Genomic DNA, 22,689 nt, shown 5'->3' with positions numbered 1-22,689 from the left:
ACCATGGACAGGTACTCAGTGTGCACAATTCATAACCTACTACATCCCAGATATTATGATTTTTAAAAAATAGAACCTCATTTAATCTTCACCAAGTTTAGTTATTAACCCTATTTTACAGATGAAGAAATAGATTTCCACAGGGGAAAGAAATGCCAGAGAGCCTCTACAGGAAATACTACCCAAGAGAGGGAAAGACATACAATCTGAACATTAAATGAAAGGAATATTTAAAAATCAAATGGCATTTCTAAATACCACTTTAAACAATTAGATCCTACAAAATACTCTTTTTACCATGCATAGAATTATTTTCAGACTATAGTTCACTGAAGGCTACTTTATCTTCTTTTTAAAAACAGCTTTATTGAGATATAATTTATATATCATAAAATTCACCTATTTTTAACTGTACAATTCACTGAATTTTAGTATTTACAGAGTTGTACAACCATCACTACAACCTAATTTTAGAACATTTCCATCACCCTAAAAAATAAACCTTATGCTCATTTAGAGTCATTCTTAATTTAGGCTATTTGTCTTGATTTTTGTTTTAATTTTTCAAGTATTTAAAATTTTAAATGAAATTAATTATAAAGAGCAACAATTATAAAATGGAAATGTCAACATACTTTTACTGAAAAAATATTACAATCTGTGACAAAGAGTGAAATGTCCACATGCTATACATGTTCTTCAAAGCCAAATATAAATGACAGATCTATTAGGTATCTGAAAGTAATGCTTGTTTTTAAAAAACTGACTATAAGGTATCTCAAAGGACATATGCAGAAAATGGTATCCATATACAGCTTTCAAGCAAATTACTTTGAAAGACAAATGTATAGTTTGTTTATTCACCAATAAATAAACAAACAAACCGTATTACTTTATAATCACACCCCACACCCCAGGCAACCTTTAAGTTTCACATTTCTCCTTTAGTGTGTTTCTGTTTACATCCAAAGAAACAACAGAAATGTTCAAAAGGCTGCCACAGGAAAGCTGCAAGGAAAGGAGTAATACATACATAAGAAGTAATGAAAAACTCTGTGAATCACAGTTTAGATGCGATAAAAAGCTATCTCCATTTGTTTTTTCAAATTGTACTACTTTATTTAATTCCAATATGGACTTAATGTGTGTTCACTGGAATGCAAATCCATGGCTACTGATTTCAAGTGAATCAAGCATGCCATCCAAATTTCTTTTTCATAGAAAAGTGGTACAGGAAGATTAAAACTCGCCTTTAAAACATCACAGCAATTAAATGGTCTACTTACAAAAATAAATCATACAAGTCAGATGAGAAAATACTCTTACTGTAAAAACATCAAAACAATACAAAAGTATATTGAGATAAACTGTTCAGTGTGATAGACGCTAACCACATGTAGCTATTAAGCACTTAAAACATCACCGGTCTGAACTGGGATGTCCTTAAGCATTAAAGACAGTAAAATTTTTTTAAAAATCTCAATAATAAGTGCTTTATATTGATGATGTTAAAATGATAATATTTTAGCTATGTTAGTTTAAATAAAATATATTATTAACATTAATTACACACATTTTCTTTTACATTTTTAGTATGGTTACTAGCAAATTTAAAATTATATCCTGTGGGGTCCTACCAGGTTCATTATCCCTCCATCTTACTTCCTTCCCCAGAAGTTCTCTCCCTTACAGTTTAGCATATTTTCTTTCAGACTTTTGCTATATGTTTTTAACATGTTTATAAACATATAGCAAATGCAATGCATTTATAAACAGAGCAAATGCCATGCATTTTCCTATAAAAATGAGTTCATACTGTATATATATTGTACTGTAACTTGCTTTATTCACTTAAGGTAGTTTGTAGAATTTTCTTATCACTACATATGGGACTACTTAATTCTTTTTAATGATAGATATTTATGGATATACCACAATGTTCTCCAGACCTCATTAATAAATATTTAGGTCATTTCCTATTTTCTAATATTATAAACAATACTTCAGTGAACATCCTCATACATATATCTATGTGCATAATGTGGAAGTATTTCTGTAGGATAAACCCCCTAAGAAGTGAAACTGTGTTAGATATTGCTAAACGGGCTATTCTACTTTCAAACTAAAAAGAAAAATGATCTGGTTTGTGGCAGTCCATAATTTCTCCATGACTCTCTGAAATGACAAGGACATAAACTTCATGTCAGAGACTCAGGGAAGAAAAACAATTCTAAGCTATGTCCTGAAGTCAGCCCAGACTTAGCCAATTGATTATTGTGGTGAACACCTTTTGGGTGATCACCCTGATAACGATTCCCTTTTCTCTGGACATGCTGCCTCCTCATCCCCTACTGAGATTGTAACGTGGGTAGTAGCTGTCATGTCTCTTCTATGTGGGCTCAGTCTCCCCTGCCCTGGCTGAGTGACCTAGAGCTGAGCACCTGGCCTAATTAAGGGCACTCAGATTCTTTCTTCAGGGAATCTGAAGTTCAGGGTTATCTGGGAATTGCAAAAGGCAATGCTCCAAAGCAGCATTTATGATCTTCAGATATTCAAGTATCATACTCAAGTATGCAGTCATTTCTGCATATACCACATATACTCTTATGTATTTAAGGTTTTCTTTAAATCTTATCTTCAAATTCTCTTTTAGGATTTGTTTAGAGACACCTTATGGCAAAGAGCTTAAGAGTGCAGATTCTGTAGCCAGACTGCCTAGATCCATATCTCAGCTCTGCCATTTATTAGCTGTGTAATCGTGAACAATTTGCTCAACCACTCTCAGAGCCTAGTCTTTTCATCTGTAAAATGGGGATAACAAAAGCACATGTCAGTGTTGTGGGCTTCAGATGACTCTATGTATACTTCTTAGAACAATAACATCACATAGTAAGGGCTCAATAAACATTAACTATCACTGCTTTTAAATCAATTCACCTTTCAATTAAAATAAATCTTGAGAGGAAACTTTACATCCCAATTATCTCGTTAGTACATGTCAGGAATGAGGCACCTACAGAGCAGCAAGACCTGAACCTGTGGTGACAGGGAGTCATCCATTACAGTACCACAGGCATTCTTACAGGGGCATCCTGGGCTTGGTATAGACCACAGAGTCCCCTGGACTTCTGGATGCCTCCCTTGGTGATGGGCAATCCTTTCCTATCTCTCTAGTTCAATCCCCACTCCCTACCCCTGTCCAGCCCTTGAAGTTCTTCTATGAATCTTTTAAAAAATTCACTGATCTAGACTAACACATCTATATTACAGATGAGGAATCAGTAGATTGAAAAGGTCTACTGAATTACTTAAGGTCCCATGGGTTGTAGGTATTAGAACTAAAATCCAGGTGCCCTAACTCCCATTCTGTGTTTTTCCTTCTATACTCATTAAGTTTGTTTTATGAGCAAAGAAAATACTTTTTTCATATTGACACCTCACCTACTTGAAAAGAAAACTGCTAAGAATTGCAAGTAATCTCAATGGTTGGGCCAGGTACAACTCCAGAAAGGTGGTAAGCTTGATTTCTGTGTTCCTATCTTCCCACAACACTTGAAGTATCTGTGTCTTCCTATTCTAATCTTGTCTCCTCACATCAGAACCTTTGGGAATAATTATGAGTCATTTATACTTTACGATGAATTAAGTTTATCTAAATAGTGACTTTTGTTATCAGAAAGCTCTGGTTTTAAATCCTGGCTTCATTTCCTATGAGCTGCAAAACCTTAACAAGTTATTTCATCCCTCCCAAATCTCGGTTTTCTATTGTTTGAAAATGGGCCAAACAACAGGTATTTCATATGACTTTTGTAAGGAAGAAGTAAACTTCATTCATTGAGCAAGCAATAAAGATTTATGTAATACCAACTATCGGCTGGGTAACAGACAAAGCTTTTTCTTAATTACACTGATTGCTTAAACGGGTAGACAGATAATGAATGTCTTACTTCTTTTTTCCCATTTTTACAAAATGGGACTAGTTCTCTAGCTCTATTTATTCATTCAAGAGACATTTAGTAAGTAGTTGTTACCTGACAGGTACTACCCAGGCACGAGGAATACAGAGTAGGCTAAAACATGGTTCCAGAAACCTATACTATCGTGGGAAGGGGCTTGACATGGTTCTTAGACCTTTCAAAGCCAAACACCAAATTTAGGACCTTTTTCAGAAAAGAATTATAATGAGGACCTTGGATGCCCATCATCCAATTCTGCTGCCTCAGTTACAGAGGTAGAAATCTAGGTCCAGAAATTCTAAGTACTTTATTCAAGTCCATACAGGTAGTTATCCATTGTATCTAGGAGTACAACCCTTATCTTCTAATCTTTTCTATACATAATGCTACCCCAAGGAGCAGATAAAATTATTTAAGTGTAAGTTTTCTAGATGGAAGTTTCTCAAAAAATTTCTGTTCAGTGACAAAATCAGGTGGCACAGAATAATCATTCTTTTATTATGCTGGAATGTATATGTTCCAGAAATTATAACTTATTAGTGGTCTTTCAGATATGTATATGGTATGCAGATATTCAATATACAGAAATTTAAAAAAATTGAACTAGTATTTGACAAGCAATCTTAAAAATCAATTAATTTGATTACATGGTATTAAGTAATCAAAGAGGATCACAGAGACGAATTTCATAATCCAATCTGTGAAATTTTTCTTTTTCTGCATAATAAACAGAAATAGATATATTTGAAAATAGCTCCCGATCACCTCAGAAAATACATTAGCTTTACAAAATATGTTAAGTTGGCACATGTTGGCTTCAAACCCCAAATAGTTCTGAGCATAAGTATCTGGTTTTTATAGAGACTTCTAAGACCACGTTACTTTTGGCTGCACCCCAGTGATCGTTCTCTTTCCCTGTATGTAACCATGACTTCTCATCCTGGCCTTCTGGATCCACAGTGCTCACCTCTACTCCTGGAAAGGCAAGTAATATGCTTATTTAAATATGCACACATTTTAAGAACATACTTTTTAAACGAACAACTAATAAAATGTACTTTCAAAGAATGGCCAAACGTGCACACGGCTCTGCCAGTCCTGTATATTGTGCGCTGTGACGTGCCAGGCGTTGTGCTTGGCGCTGCCTTTACCCTGTAAACACGCTGGAGTACTGTTCCCAAGGAGCTCAAGGCCTGGCAGGGACAAAAAACAAAAACAAAAACAACAAAACCAGAAACAGACATCTGAACACGCCCCCTGTTCACCCCAGAAAATACATTAACTTTGCGAAGGGATAAAACTCTATATCCTAATCAGGAAACATTTTATTCGTGCTTTCAACTGAAACACAAGGTAGCATCTCAAAGAGTCTGGACTTAAAGAATTAAATGGAGGGAATTTCCTGGCAGTCCAGTAGTTAGGACTCCGCACTTTCATTGCCATGGGCCCGGGTTCGACCCCTGGTCAGGGAACTGAGATCCCGCAAACCGCCCGGCACGGCCAAAAATAAAAAAAGAATTAAATAGAGACCTTGAAGCTCATCTAATATACTTCCAACTCATAGACAAGCACTTCTACTCTATAAGACTTTTCAGTAAGCAAGCAGTTGAGAGTGTGGTTGCCTATATTATTGTGCTTATTCTGAGCAAACTCTGCAATGTCTAACTATCCAAGTAATCTGATTTTTTCCATTTCTTGTGGGCTTTATCTTGCCTTTCATGTCTTTATACATTTCCACATTTAATCATCTTGGCACTCTACTACCATTATTATCTTCCCCACTCACTGGTCTAGTTAATTCTTATGTCCACAGTATGATTTTCTTAAAGGAAACCAGCTTCCTTTCACCACTCTGCATTTTTAGACGTTCCTCCAATCAAGTCCAATCACTTAAAGAGTAATCTAAGCCTACAGTAATCATTTAAAAAATACTGATGACTCTTATTATAAATGTGTTTGTAAGTTTAAAAGATAAGAAGGTTGTAAGGAATAAGATAAACTTAAAATAGCTGAGTATAAGTCACCAACTTCCCTTATTAAAAACCTTGCTGATAGTTGATGATACCAAATGGTTCACAAGCTAATTTGGAAGTCAAAGATCAGCAGAATGTAATAAGAAAGGAGAAAGAGTCATTTAATACACACTCACTCAATTCAGATTATATATAGCCCCATTACAGTAAGCTAAAATATGTTAACCTTAATATATGTATTTCACAACCACATGAAATAGCTCACTCCTGAGTTAATTCATGGGGAAAAAAAAACTTTAAAAGCAAAATACTTTATTTGTAACTTAAATGAGTCAGAACAGGTGAAAATTGAGAAAACTTAACCTGGGTTATCTGATTATCACTATTCTCAATAAAATTATTAATAGAATACCCACTATGTGTCAGACCCCAGAAATAGAAATTGTAAGTGTTTTTGTTCTATCCCTGAGTATGTATCGAAGTATGAGTGTATATGTATTCTTTCTCTTAAAGTTGTTTAAGACATGGTCTCTGCCCTGAGGGCTCACAGTTTAGTTGGGTATAGACCACAGTGACACAAAAAAATTTAACAAGAAAACGATATAGCATATAGTAAATGTAAAATGAATGCCACAGTCCATAATTGCCGTAGGGACACACAGCGATGATCACTGAGGACACGGGGGAGTAACGGAAGGCTCCAAGGAAGAGGTAACAGGAGAGCTGGACTTTCCTTGATCAGTGGGAGCAAGGGTGCTGCCACTCACCCCCACCGTGCCGTGCGTGGCTGCCACAGCGCTGCTGGGGGTGCGTGTGTGGGAAGGCGGGGGCGGCTCTCCAGTCCGCTGGCTGATGCTACTGCTGCTGCTGGTCCCAACAGGGCTCACTGCCCCTGCCAGACAATGAACAAAGTCGACAGCTGCCATGGAATGGTTCGAGAATGGCCGCAGCCAGCAGACAGAAACAGGAATATGGGCGGAGCGTAGGCTTAGGACAAAGGCTTAGGTGTCTCCTCTCAGACAGGGCCTGAGAGGAAAAGAAATGAGAACAATACAAGTAAGGAGGAGAAAAGTCCAGGAACATCCTTTATCCTCTGGCCATAGTGCCAAATGGCTTGGATAAATTAAGGAGAACGAAATAATGGAATTGCTACTATTTGCCCGAAAGTCATTTTCACACAGAGACAGAAGAAAATTAACATGCTTCTTATTTATATTTTGCTTAAGTAAGGTTACCTAAACCAAAGAAATGTGAATTAACAGTTGGGTCTTAGAAACTGCAGTAAAATATTCACTGCCAATTAATTATCAGAATGTCAAGTCATTATACTACCTAATTTCACCAGCATACTTTCATCTGGACACAAGTGCCCAGCTTGTGGTCTAAAACAGAGGCCTACATATTAATCAAAGTGAACTGACAGAATTAACTCAGATTGAAAGCAGAGAAATGAATAAGCTAACTTAGCCCTTTGTCTTCAATCTCATTCTGAAGAGAAGAATGCAGTGAAGACTTTATCAGGGGAGGTGATACAGAGAACACCCTGGCTTGCCCTTTTAGCAAGCCCTCTTGAAAGATAAAAAGGTACCCACAGTTCAGCCTCACTGGGTCTTAGGTTTAGGCAATAATTTAGATAGTTCCTAATTGAACTGCCTTCTGCTGTAAAGGTCTTGCCCTTCTCCATAGGAAAGGACTAAGCCAGGAGTCCCGAGAGAGGGGCTTGAGAGGGGATTGCTGGTGAAGTTTTGGTGCCCACAGAGACAAAAGGGCAGGATGCTGGGTTGTTCCTCAGGGGGCTAAAGGTAAGTGGCTGCCATTCTGAATCCCTGCTAATAGCCGCAGCTTGATTTCTCTGTATTTCTACAAACACTTTATAGTTATTCGAATCATGTTATTAATGGCATATCTTGAGTAGTTTTATGGTACTACCTTTTCTTGGATATTTATCATGTTAAATTATCAATTATGAACATTTATTCATATAATATTTGATTTAAATCCTAAAGCAAGATCTAGAGTAACCTACCCAGCAATATCTGTATATGGTTTTTACTGATTGATAATATATTAAAGTCAAAAGAAAATTACATTAAACTTTGCTCATTACAAAATACATTTAAAATTCAAGTTCATTTAGAAAAAAATAAACACGTTTTAAAATTCTGTTTCTTTCTTCTCTAAAGCACAATTTCGATAGGATCTAGGGTAAAAAAATGAGTAAAATACAGTACATTCCTTGAAGGGTTTGTAATCTGATTATGTGAAAGACAAAAGCAGATAATGTCAACAAAGCATGGTAAATACACTGCAGTTATTAAGAATATGAGTTTGGAGTAAGAAAGACCTGGTTTAAATCCCAGATCTGCCACTTACGGCTGTATGATCTTGGCTAAATTATTTAATGCCCCCAACCTTCACTGTCCTCATCTATCACTACTGACCCTTTAAGACTGTTGTGAGACATGAATGAGATCACATGTGTAAAGTGCTTTCAACACCATGCCTGGCACATGGTGTGTACCCAGTGCATGGTAGCTATTACTGCTATCACCAGTAATATTTGTATAGTCTTATGCACAGTGTGCTATGGGAGCCCAGAAAAGGGATACTTAGCTTAGCCTGGGGATCAGGGAAGGTTTTCTGGAGAAGATGAGAGCTAAGCTGTGTCTTAAGGAATAGGTAAGAGTCAGTCAGATGAAAAGAAGTAGGAATGGCATTCCAGGCTGAGGAAACAGCACAGTATACAGGGCACTGCAAATATTTGGTATTTGCTGGCAGGGCTAGTATAAGAATAGACGTCACTCAGTTCCCCCTTTCCTTGGCATCCTATAGCATAGCTGCTTCTTTCTCCACATAGTTTACCATCTATCCTCCCCAGAAATACCCAGTCTACCCCTGACAGCTACGTTGGCTTTGTCCTTTAAGGATAATTCAGCCTTACAAAGAAAAGCAGACCAGGCCTCTCTAGAACCTTACCAGAACCTGGTCTTTCCCTTTGTGACATGAGAAAGGGTAAACTGCAGAGGTAATGTAGCTGAGTTGAAGAGTCTGGGCTCTGGAGTTAGACTGCCTGGGTTCAAATCCTGGCCCCATCACTGTCACTCTGGGCAAGTTGCTTCACCTCTGTACTTCAGTCTTTTCTGTCTGTTAAAAGGGGATGATAATAATCTCTTAGGTTGCTGTGAGGATTCAGTGAGTTAATACATGTAAGAAAATTAGAACAGGGTCTGGCTACTAACAAAGATTAGCTGTTATAAGCTAACAAAATTAAAATTACATGTTTCACGGGCAGGACATCCTTGAGAAAGTAGAGACTGCACTAGATTAGAAACGTCATCTGTGAGGGGCGGAAGGAAGAAGGGAGAATAAAAGGGCAAAAAGAAGTATAATATTTACTGAGTACCTACTAGGTACCAAGAGTACTACATTAAGTGCTTCATATGTTTTTCCAAATGATGGTTATAACAGCTGTGCTAGGTAGGTAGTATTGTTCCTATTTTTATACATGAGTACACTGGGGCTCAGAAAGATCAAGAAATTTGCCTAGATAAATGGACAGAATCACAATTCAAAACCATGGGTGGATGAATACAGAGCCATGCTCTCTCAAACACCTACTTCTCTTCACCAGAATGGTGAAAATGGGCCTCCATCTTCTTAGCTTGAAAATTATGATATCAAACTTCACATCGCTAAGAAGAAACCTGAGAACTGCCTAAGTTTTCACATGATTTTTTGGGCCTACTCCAGGAAATATAAACATTTGTTCATGTTCTGATTTCATGTGTTATATGCTGAGGATTCCATTTCATAAAGATCATGAACTATAGGATATAAATCAAGAGTACATTTCCTTGTCCGAAGTTCAGAGCATATTACAATTATACAATGGGTAACAAAAATATTATTCTTCAGAACTCCAATTTTACATTTTCAGACATAAACTGACTAAGACTACATTTGTTTTATAACATGAGGCAGGCCCAATTCTAATCTTTAATTTACATTTTTTTCCCAAGCTTAAATATTCTGTAAGGTGTTCTGTGGGTTTTTAATATCCTTGAGATTCATAATTTCATAGTAATTTGGCTTCTCAGGTATCTTTTTTTTCTATCAAAGAATATAAATTTCTTATAACAAAATGAGAATAAAGTTAGGAAAAATAAAGTTAAAGAAAACCATGGGAAAGGTGAATAATATCAGACTGCCTGGCTATAAAGCATTAACTTCATGAGCTGAACCCAGAAGTATAAACTATAGTCTTACAGATCTTATACATACCTAGGAGCTTTTCATATTGTCACTTCTTTGTCAATGGAGATGTCTTTTTCAAGTGTGGAGGAAAATCAATCTCTCTCTCTCTCACACACACACACACACACACACACACACACACACGCACACGGGACCTGTCACATGTTGGTCCTATATTGATAAAAGAGCACCAATCCTCGGGGGAAGCTTCAAATACTCTAAGACAAGAAGCTGCAAAGTGGGGTTGGGGGGCAGAGGAGAGCAGACAATCCTCTATAGAGATATTTTATATATATACATACAATTTTCTTAACCTAAAATATATATATATTTTTTCTTTAATTACAGTTTCCCATATAACCATTAGTAGGTTCCAGCGATGCAAGCCATATTTATTAGAAGCAGCATGTCAAATAGGAGTTGACAATTACAGTCTCTATCAATACATATTATGCCAGATGGTAATGAGCCATCCACAAAGGGCTAGCCATCCAAAATAATCACGCCGCTTTCCAGAGAAATGTCGAAGAGGTTATGGTTTATTACACAGTGCTCATTAGATATACAGTGGCAGCATTAGCAATTTTTCCTTCATTTGTGTCTCATTTAAGGATCTGCCCCCACAAGCACAGTCAAATTAGTATACAAGGTTAAAACCATTATGCTCAGAAAAAAACTAAGTTGCATTCTATTTTACAGTAATGGTGGATCAAAGGTCCTTGGAATCTATTATTTGCGACACCATTATCTAACACAGAATATTAACAAAAGGGAAAAGAAAAGCCAATGCCCTGCCAGCACAGCTTTGACAGGAACAAAGACAGACTGAAATAAGCAAACACCACATTACTTAATTAAGTATCCCTTAAAAAAAAAAAAAAACTATTTTAAAAATAATACCAAGGTTGTGATATCAACTGACAAAAGTCACAAAACTAAAGTTAATGAAGAAGCACCAACCTATACTTTGAAATGCTTTGTTCACCTATCAACTTATTTTAAACATTTTTTTACACTGCCTTTGTGCACAATTTGGTAATAAATTCACTTATTGCTATAAAGTATTTATTTTCTTAAAAAGATAACCTAGGTTCTCATCTTTGTGGCAAACCCACATTTATTAATATTTAATAAATTGGAAATTTGGATAAAACTATTATAGCTGGAAAGATCTGGTCAAAAAAGCAAATCTTGGAGTAGGTAACAAAAACTAAAATAGAAGCTACTAAAAAACAGCTACTTAATGGATTTTGTTAAATCATCAGATAACTGATTAATAGCATCTGAATTACTAACAGGGTAAACAGTTGTAGCAAAGAGTTCTTTTGAAGAGATTTCTAAAGCCCTGCTTGGTTGTTAATAAAATATTACAGTTAATTATAGTTAGAAGGATAATATTTCAAATGTACTTTCCCCATATTTTATTATTAACAGACTGTAATTGTAGTGGATATTCAAAGACCTCTTGCTTTCATTTAATGAACATTTATTTAGTGCCTGCCACATGTCAAACTGTGTGACAGGTTCTGAGAATTCATCCCAAAATGGGGGGATGGGGACAGAAAACTATAGCTGTGTCCTTAAGAAGCTCATGGACAGATCAGTGAAGGATTCAGACAGGAAGTGAAATGATTTCAATCCTAGGGAACAACTGCTATCAAAGAAGTAAACACACGCAGGGGGCCAGGGGAGCCCAAATCTTGCTGGAGTAAGGGAAGTGTTCCCAAAGAAAGTAACACCTAAAGTGGGACCAAAAGGATAATTCTACCTAGTAGAGAATGAGGGGGAGAAATACACTGAGAATGTGGAGAAGTGGAGAGTGAGGGAGCTGAAGTGGGATCATTTACCTCAGAGAATCAGAAAACAGTTTTAAGGAATCTCTTTTAAAAGCCAATCCAAATTAGAGGAAAATATCCCAACATTGGAATGATGGACTTTATGAAATAAAGTCAGCAAGGAAGGTCTAGGAAGTTCAAATGACCATGTTAAAAAAAAAAAAAAAAGGTATCTTAAGGAAAACATTCCCTGGTTAGGTCCATGTATGATTAATGAAATTTCAGAGTGAATAAATGTATCATCCATTTAATGTTAACTCTAAGTCCAATTGAATAACTTGCCATGACCAAATTTTGAATTTCACTGGCTGTTCTAATTGTTCTTTACCCCCTCAAATGAGAGAAGTATCCTTGTGTCTTTCCTCTTAAACTGATAAAAGTATGAGCTATAATATACTATAGTCTAATATATGTGTGTCTACTCTCGAAATATGTGTAAAACATAGCAAACTTTTAGAGGGCAGAGAATAGAATTATTTCATTCTTTTGGTATGGTACCCACTACAGTTCAGGTATAATCAGATACCCACAAAAATTTGTTGTTGTTGTTGTTGTTTTAACAGAAATGCCATTATGTCCTAATACAGCCTCTATACATAGCTATGGTCTAGGATATAATTAATTCCTGAATGGATTGTGGCATCATCATAGTAATACTTCATTTCTTCCAGAGTATAACAGATATCCTCTTTTTTGAGTATTGTGATATTTCTAAACTAGGTCCTATATATCTATGCTGATTTAGTTTCTTATGTAACAGTCATTCCCCCTTCCTAAATAGTGTTTTAATTCAGTAGTATTTGACCTTCCAAGATATTCATCTATTGAACAAACATAAGTAAAGATTCCAAAGATTTTTAAAAACTATACGTAAGATGACATCTAGAACTGTGTACATATTATGTACATATAGCTTTGTGTAAATGGTTGCAGCATCATTCCTGACTTTGAATTTTGCATGGCTCAATTTTTTTCTGTCAGGAAAAGCCCCAGCTAAAGAACATCAGAAGTCACAAGACGTATAGAGCATCATGAGATGGTAACTGTAATACAACAATAAGAAGTCATATTGTTAAACTATAGAAAAGGAAAAAGCAATGGGGCCCCATACTGATTATTTATTGCTCTAAGTTCACATCATTACTATGTGCAATTATGAGCTGCAAGGAACAAAACAAAAATGAGACTGTTGAAGGTGCAGAGAGAGAAGAGCATGCGTGGCCCACTTCACGAGGGCATCCAGAGGCCCTGCTGGAGCGGCTGTTTTGTCAATGTCTTTTCTTCCCACCGTTCTAAGGACTGTAATTTATTCATTTGCTCTCATCTCTGCCTTATTCTAGAGTTTAAAATGGTTTAGGTATTACTAGATGATGTTCAATAACAGATAAAAAGCACAACCAGTAGATGTGGGGAAAACATGAGACAAGAGTGTAACAAGAGATGAAGTATGATAAATTGAGAAAGAAAGGCACAAAATACAAGGGAGGGGGGAACGCACAGCAATAACAGTCTGAATTATAGACTTTAATGAACCACTCAGAAACAGAGCCTTTTTCTGTGTGTAGCAAACCTGCTATTTTATCTCAAAATGTTAAGATGTTTGAGTTTTAGGTTTGATGACTATGCATCACCAAACCAAACACAGTACATAGATTAAAACCTTGCCTGACCTCCCAGTTTTAGGAAAGAAAGGAATTCTGTTTTGGAAACCATCAGGGCTTTGGGTTACATCTCCAACTCCTATTCTACGGGTGCAAATAAAAGCTTCTGATTCATCATTTGTAACAGTAACAGAGGGGCTCACGTTTTACTATTTGAAAATGGCACTAAATTAGTAATGATCACCATTTGTATAGCAAAAGTATTTGAGCACTTATTGCTTGATAATACACTCTAAGTCAGTGGTTCCCTGTCTGGATTTCCTAGATCTTTAAGGATTCTTCACAGCAAGAATTCTTCAGAGAAGTGAGTTATTTTCCCCTTTCCAAAATGTCTAAGGAAAGCCATTCATTCACCCCTGGATAAAGGAACATCTATTAATAAAAACATCAATTTCCTTTAGTTCTGTACTCTTTAATAAGATGTGATAGTAGTGGTTATGTCTTGGTCATGAGGCACCCAGTTATAAGTGTATCTGATAAAATGGAAAATCAAGTAATCATTATTTTCCATATAAAGTCTGTTTGGTAAACAGACTCCTTTACAGAAGGGCAGAAGAACAGCAAAAGGAGTCCTGAGTGGTGAAAAGGCTGAGAGGTTATCATCATGAAGTCTACGCTGGCTAACTTCCCTCTACTTTTCCTTGGCCACCCCCTTTCACCAAGGTATTCTAAGAGAGAGCGGCTGTCTACTTCAACAACACGTCTAACAGGAGGCCAGAAGAGGTCAGTGGAGAGCAGCGCTGGGCACCCCATCCTCGCACCCAGACGGCTGGGCTCTGGCACGTCTCAGGTCTCTGTTTACTCAAGACGAAGAAGCCAAAAAGACAGAATAAATCCTTACACTCAACTTTTCGCTTTGTCACTATCAGAGATGACTTTAAGGCTGTTGTAATGTTTAACTTAAAAAAGAAAAAAAGGTTTGAATTAGAAAACAAAGAAATTCTCCTGTGACAACGTCCCAGCTTCCACATTAATTCTAAAACAAATAGGAGAGTGGAACAATTAAACATGTTGCTTTAAATGTTTTAAATATTTAAATACAAATTTTTCCTCTCTTTTAACTCCAGGGAAGTGTAAACGAAATAGAAAGCTCTTCCTCCATCAAGAGCCGAAGAATTAGAAGGAAAAAGGCTTTTAGATACCAGTTCTTGTGTTTTTACTTCTCTCTTAGGAAGTTCCCTCACTGAAGGCCCACCTATACGGTACAGAACCTAAAAGTGAGCCCTAGTCCTTCACAGAGGGGCTACTTTCCCATCAAAATGGAGGTCATGGTCTGCGGCATATTTATCGAGTATAAACTTGCAGTAGTGTACTAGGCAGAGAGAGAATGGTAACCACAAAAGACTATGTAGTACCTGACTTTAGGGGCTTTATGAATCTAAGAGTGGAACCAATAAAATTAGAAAATGCTAAGGAAGGACCTAAAATGGGTGGATTACAGAGAGGTCCAAGTTACCTTGCCTACCCTTCTAAGTATTCCTGAGGAAGATTAACTTCCAGCCAAAACGGTATAGATAAAGCAAAATTTGCATAAGGTACCTTTGAAAAATAACAAGTTGCCTATTAAACACTGTAGGTGTGTCAAAAAAAACAAAACAAAACAGCTTTTGCAAAATTGAAGCCATAAATTGACTTAAACCCTAGTAATTTAGTACTATTCCATTTAAATTCTCTGACAACTGATTTTTCAGCTTATTGTTTTTGTTAAATTAAAATTGCTCTGGCCTCTACAAAAAGAGATAAAAAGTAAATTCCTATTTCTAAAGTTCTGAAGTGAATGATATAAAATTAAATACAGAGACGCATTTTAAGTGCTAAGTATCCTTCCGCTGTTGCCAGAAAACATCTAACAAAGGGGAGTTAAGTAATTTCGCAGCCGTATTTTCTCACTCTCCTTCACTGAGTGAGAAGTGAGTCGTTTGCATGGCATAATAAGCTGTAAATTATAAACATTTTTACATAGCCTGCTGCAAAGAAAAGTCTGCCAGCTTTCTACTATATTGGATAGGGTTCAAGTGATTAACTACAGCTTTGGAAAGAAGGGGTGGAAACTTGTTTTGCGTCTCAGTTTGTTGGTTCTCTTATGCATAGACTCTAAAAATCCGTTACATCATTATTTGCAATGAATATGTAAGTTATTCATTGTAATTATAGTAGGGTAATAGAAGCTCCATATTACTGCAGGATGTAAATTACCCATGGACGGCAGCAAATCTTGTAGGTGCATAATTATACAAGTATTTCCTTGAAACCGTGTCTCCAATGAGTATGAATGTAATGGTTTTTCATACCAAAATTTATAGCACTGAGCATTTCAGGACTAATGACAGATGAAGTACACTTTGTTTTTTGTCTATAGGGGAAGCCCATTAGACAGAACATCTATTTGGGGCAGGTCTATTTTAAAAAATGGTTTCTGTATCAAAGAAAACATACAGGTATCTGTATTCCCAATAGATAAAAGAGTAAAGGAAATGTGCAATAAAAGAGGTATAGCCTACAAACCTAAATGTTTTTATTTTTAAACTGTATAGAACACTACCATGATCCACATTCAACCTCTAAACAAAAGCAAATTTTGTCTGAATAAATCAACAATAATTCATGGAGCACTTGAGTGCCCACTACAGTGCTTGGGCTTTAGAGGCCAAAGAAAAAAGTCTATAACCTGGTTTCTAAGCACTATGCAATTCAATACCACCAAACATAAAGATCTGCGCTCAGTCTTGAGGATGTCAAGATGAAAAAGAGAGTACAGTTGGCCCCCATATCCTTGGGTTTCACATCCATGGATTCAACCAACCGTGGAGCTGGCTAAATCTGCAAATGGGAAACCTGTGGATGCAGAGAGCCGACTGTATTCACTGTACTATACCATTTTATATAAGGGACTTGAGCATCAAAGTGGATTTTGGTATCCACGGGGGCTCCCGGAACCAAGCCCACGTGGATACTGAGGAGCAACTGTATATTTAGGGCACTCTAATTCAGAGGCTGTCTACAGTAATGGAAAGAGCACGAATTCCATGGTCAAATGGGGTCTGAATTCCAACTCTGCCATTTATTTACACTACCAACTTTGTCAGGTTATTAAATTTCTCTAAGCCTGTTTCCCAAGAAAAGTGATTTTTTTGTTAACCAATATTGTAAGGATTAAATGAGTTAACATTTATAAAGCACAGGGAACAGTACCAGACATATAGAAAATTCGATATGTGTTAGCTACAGTGATTATATTTCTATGTTTATCATAGCTTTGCACATAGCAGGTGCTCAACAAATGTTTGTTGAATGAATGAATGAATCAGTCAATGAGTGATAAGATAGGTATACAAATTACTACAAAATAGATAAAAAGTGCCTCAAAGGTACAAGATGTAATAAAAGGCTCAGTGGTGGGAGAGGTGTTGAGTTGGAAGATGGCTAAAACATAGGCCCTGACCTCTAGAAGGTACTATCTAGTGGGGAAACATATACATAAATCAGTCATTACAAAACAATGTGTTAAGTGTTCTAAAAATTCACAGAACAGTCCCTCTAGGTTCTGGATCTAATTGAGCCAGAGCTTTTCCTGGGGTACCAATATCCCTGTATCTTTGTGAGTGGATATACTTAACTTCCTACAAGCCACAAACTGAGGAGTTGAGAGGTGGGACTGGTGCTTTGTTTCTGCACCGTCTTGAGAAACCACTGCTCCTTTGCAGCAGCTCTACTTTCCACCGCTCTCTTCTCTGTCACCCTGCATTCACTGGAGTCCTCAGCACTTCGCTTAGTTCTGTTCTCTTGGTTGACTTCAATCACGTGAACTGCCCACCTGTAGTTTCTCAATCTACTCAATTCAAATGCTGTCAACCCCACTCTCAGGAACAACTGGAACTTACCATTCAGAGCTGTTCTACTTCTGAAATCTTCAATTCACATATCCTACTTTCTATCTATGACCTCCTAACCTCTCAGCTCTCTCACTGAATTATTACTTTTCCCCCTAAAATATGAATCTTCATGACCTCCAATCCTTGATCACTATTTTTTACCTAATTTTGGACTCCCTCAGCCTTCCTTCCTGATTGAGCCTAAACGGTTCTATTAGGTCAACAACCATTCTTTTGCACATACCTTTTTCTTGGTGGGCAAAGAAAAATCACGATCATGCTTTTACCTCCATCACTTCTACTCTAGGGCTGGTAGGAACTAACTGCTGCTGTTAAGGAATTCGGATTTAATCCTGTAGGGAATGGGATACTATTGAAAAATTAAGGATATTTTATTCCACTTAAAAAGTTGAGCAGAATAGAAGGGAATAGGGCAATCTTAATAATAGAAAATGGACACTCAATATGCCAGTGACTATAGAGAAGAAGGATTACAGGGTTAGAGATAACCAACCTGAGAATCTGCTCTCTTTGCCTCTATTAACATTACCACCCAGCTACCCAGTCCAAGAGCAAGAACAAGAGGATAGCGAAGAAGGAGCTCCTTGGGCACTACGCCACCTGTAGATGCCAGTTTCTCCTAGCATCTTAGGTGAAGGGTATTAAGGACTGTCTTTAATCAAACAAATGGCTGTGAGTGGACATGGGTGGATTGTGGACCCAAGAGTGAATATGGTTACAGCTCTAGAAATTAAGCTCCAGAAACAGAGTTCTAGAAATGAAATTGCATCAATAGTGTCAGAAGACTATTAGATGCATAAATTGGAGGTCAAAGACTATTGTCACTGGAGGTCAAAGACTATTTCTTATTAATATTTCCATTTCCTTCAATGCTTAGCCCTGTGCCTTGCAGAGAGGAGGTGGTCAGGATGTGCTATATTGGACCACAGGCTACTCGAACCTAGCTGGATATATGCCCGTTAAGCTCTCTGACTTAAAGTCCATTTTATCCCTATCTGCCTTATAGATGAGTAATCACACAGCATGATTAGTGACTTGCTTAAGATCAAATAACTAATCAGTTACAGATTTGAGACAAGAACCCAGATCTCTGGCCCTTTACCCAAGTCTCTTTTATATCACACTGTTTACCACTGGGGGTGCCTTGAGTTTGGGTTCAAAGGATAACAGTAAGTCATGAAGCTATTAAGCAAACTCTGTCATTAAACATTTTAAATGACTGCAATTCTTCTAATAGAACTAACATTTTACTACAGTAAATGTCAAGAATTAATCACAGTTTAAAATTTAGAATTAGACACTGGACAGTGCCTTTGACTGTGGCTTCTTACTAGTCAACATATAGCCCTTCTTTAAGGAAAAGATTTAAACTTTTTCACTATTGACAAAACAATTTATGCAGCTTGTTTTTTGTTGTGATATAGTCAAGCAGGCTAATCTGTACCAAGATATTTATATAGGATTAACTCTCAGCTGAGTAGATTAGTAACTGAGCCCACCTACTTTCTGTGGTGAATTACACTTGTTTTTTAAGAGGCTGTTCCTATTTTGTGTTTTTCCAACAGCTCTGGTGAAGTAAAGACTTCTGAGGTACACTACATGGAACATAAAGAGTCTTCCCCTTTCTTACTCAACATATAATTGCTGCATTTGTGCATGCTGTGTAGGTTGAAAAATAACAATAAAAAGTTAATGAAGAAAATAAGTATTGGTTGTAATGAATTAGTAATATTGCTAGATTTGTACCTGGAGTTTATTTTTCTTGTTGTAAATGGAACACAATCAATAGGAATATGTAATCAAACTGCACATGCTTTCATCTCCTGAGATCTCTCTGAAAAGGAGCTGAGATATCTTTAGGAAATTATCTTCAAAAGCCTACTCTGAATTCAGTTATTCAGCATAATCATTTTATTTTTTTAAAGTCTTCGTGTTGCCTTTTTTTAAAATAATTAATTAATTAATTAATTTTTGGCTGTGTTGGGTCTTTGTTGCTGCGCGCGGGCTTTCTCTAGTTGCAAGGAGTGGGGGCGACTCTTCGTCACCGTGCGCGGGCTTCTCATTGCAGTGGCTTCTCTTGTTGCAGAGCATGGGCTCTAGGTACGCGGGCTTCAGTAGTTGTGGCTCGTGGGCTCTAGAACGCAGGCTCAGTAGTTGTGGCTCACAGGCTTAGTTGCTCTGCGGCATGTGGGATCTTCCCAGACCAGGGCTTGAACCCGTGTCCCCTGCATTGGCAGGCAGATTCTTAACCACTGCGTCACCAGGGAAGCCCAGCATAATCATTTTAAATCACTGTCAATTCCTCATTTTCGAGGTTCTTGTAGTACAAAAAGATACATTTCTTAAATAGGTTGTTATTGCTTTATAAGTATGAAATATAACTTTCTTTTAATTTTCAAGTTTATTTTAATTGGATTTTCTTTATTTGAAAAAAGAAATATTACAAATAAAGTTCCCTTTGACTATCCCCTATACCTGTTTCCAAACCATTCCCCCTCCCCACTTCCTCCAACCATAGTTATCATCAGGTGGGTGAAGTTTCTTCCAGACTTTTTCCTATGCATTTACACATGCCATCTTTTTTTTTTTTGGCTGCATTGGGTCTTAGTTGCAGCACGTGGGATCTTTGATGAGGCATGCGGGATCTTTTCTTTCACTGTAGTGCATGGGCTCTTCATTGCAGCTTTTGGGCTTCTCTCTAGTTGTGGTGTGCGGGTTTTCTCTCTCTAGTTGTGGCGTGCGGGCTCCAGAGCGTGTGGGCTCTGTAGTTTGCAGCACGCGGGCTCTCTCAATGAGGTGCGCAAGCTCAGTAGTTGTGGTGCGCAGGCTTAGTTGCTCCGCGGCATGTGGGACCAGGGATCGAACCCGCGTCCCCTGCATTGGAAGGCGGATTCTTTACCACTGGACCACTAGGGAAGTCCCCTACACATGCTATCTTAAAAAAAAAAAATAACCATAACTTTTAAAATGCTATCTATTTCAATATTAATTATTTCACGTTAATAAAACTGAGCCCTAAATCAATAATATAATCAACACGTTCCTACTTAAGTGTCATTTCTTATGGTGTTTTCTGATTTGGTCAATCACCAAGAGAAATATGGTTTGTTAATTCTGTTTGGCATTTTTAAGTGCCAGACAAATCCTAATATGCAGTGTGAAGGTGAGGATTGATAGTCACAGCCTATTGTTACTATAATTAGAAGTCATCAGAAGCTAATTAGTACCACATTAAAAATGATAAATTATGAACCATAATATTTGCAGCTAAGACCTAAGTCCAATTCCCTAAATTTAAAGATTTAGTTAAAAAAAAAAAAAGACTTGCCTCTTTCACAGCTTTATATTCTCCACTTGTCTTTGTAAATTATATAGGCCTCCAAGTATTCCACCACCACTTCCTCTAACAGCACGCCAAGCCTGACCAATTTTCACTTAAAGGAGAAAGTAATGTTAAGGTCAGTAATCTGATTATAAGATGTTTTCTAGATTAACTTAGTTATATTTATAATGCTTTTTTTCTGATTAGTCCTTTAAGCCCAACAATCACCTTTGCATGTTTAACCTTAGTCTTTAATTTAATCTTAATCAATTGAATGAGACACTGAGTTAGAATTAGCACAGTTACCAAGAAATTGATAGTGTCCATTTTAACATGGATGGTAAACCTAAGAAAGTTAATCAAAAGATAGCATTTTGCTTCACTCCTGCTTTCTTTATTTAAAAAACATCTAGAGTTTATGCATTTTCATAGGATATCTGACCATGTCAAAGAGGGCAAGAGATAAAAGTTTAAGTCAGCTCAGGGCCTCTAAGGCCCTCATTTTAATAGTAGGATAGAATTTCTAAGCTAACTACCAACACTCAACAAAAATTTTTACTAATTTTTAAGAAGTACATAAATAAACATGTATAAATTAAAAATAATTCAGCCCACTGAAGAGGACAAAGAATGAACAAAGTCTTTCATCCCGTTTCCCTCCACAGCTGCCGCTCCCCAGAGGTGACCACTATTAACAGCTCTTTGTGTCTCCTCTGAGATATTTTTCATGCAAATAAAAATCCACTGCCCACCCAGTCAAGCCCAAAAAGGATCAAACTATAATATGTTTCTCAGTCTTGCTTTTCTTACATGTTCCTTGAGCTCTTTCCAGATCAGCATATACCGATCTCCTTAATTCTTTTAAACGATCCTTTGATACTCCCCTGCATCAATAACAACGTGTGCCCTCTTGCTGGACACTTCGGTTGTTTCCTTTGTTGCTGTTGTTCTTGCAAAGTATACTGCAAAGAGCATTGTTATACATACATCTTTGAGCACTTATGCTAATACATCAGTACACAATTTTGCTAAATCAAAAAGGGTAGCTGGATTAAAATAAAATTTACTGCTATTACCAAATTGTTCTCTAAGCAACTATACCTATTAACATCCCCACTAACAAAACATTCAAGTGCCTCTTCCTCACAAAGAAATGCTGAGTATCAAACCTTTTCATCTTTGCCAATCTGACAGGGGGAAACTATGATTTTTTAAAAATTTGCCCTGTATGATGAGGTCCAGCCTTTTCCCCCTTTTGTTTACTAACCATCTATGAGTTTTCTTCACTGAACAGCCTGTTCATGTCTTTTGTCCATGTCTGTGTTGTACTATGTTCTTCCTGATTCATAAGATCTTCAACTGATTTGTTTATTAAAACTCGGACCCTTGTCATGTATGCTGCAAATATTTTTATAATTTTGGCACTTATCTTTGGACTTTATGGGAATTTTTTTCCATTGAAGAATTCTTTTTTAATGAAGTCAATTGTGTTAATCTTTTTGTTTATAGGTCCAGAGTGTTGAAACATTTTAGAAAGGTCTTCCTTGCTTCAAGATTAAATAATAATAACAATAATAATAGATATTATTATTCAGCTGTAACCAAATAGTCACTGACTGTCATCCATGTGCTAGGAACATGCTGAATGCTGGGCTAGTATGAAGAAAACACATCATCTGAACTATGTTTAATGGCACATAGAGCACACAGTCTTCTTTTATCAGCACTACAAATAAATACAGAAAAAGATCAGTCCATAATTTTATTCCTATTCATCAGCTCACCTGCCACTCAG

The 22,689-nt window shown here is 36.9% G+C and overlaps 1 protein-coding gene across 9 annotated transcripts in view; it reads right to left on the bottom strand.

Annotated features, from left to right (window-relative positions):
- Nucleotides 1–22,689, bottom strand: part of PDSS2 (decaprenyl diphosphate synthase subunit 2) — a 268,281-nt gene that overhangs the window by 135,826 nt on the left and 109,766 nt on the right. The window lies entirely within an intron of this gene.

The sequence above is a fragment of the Balaenoptera borealis genome (assembly GCF_965194805.1).
Source record: "Balaenoptera borealis genome assembly, chromosome: 9".
Lineage (NCBI taxonomy): Eukaryota > Metazoa > Chordata > Mammalia > Artiodactyla > Balaenopteridae > Balaenoptera > Balaenoptera borealis.
Note: the sequence above shows the minus strand (reverse complement) of the source record. Positions and strands in the feature narration are given on the sequence as shown.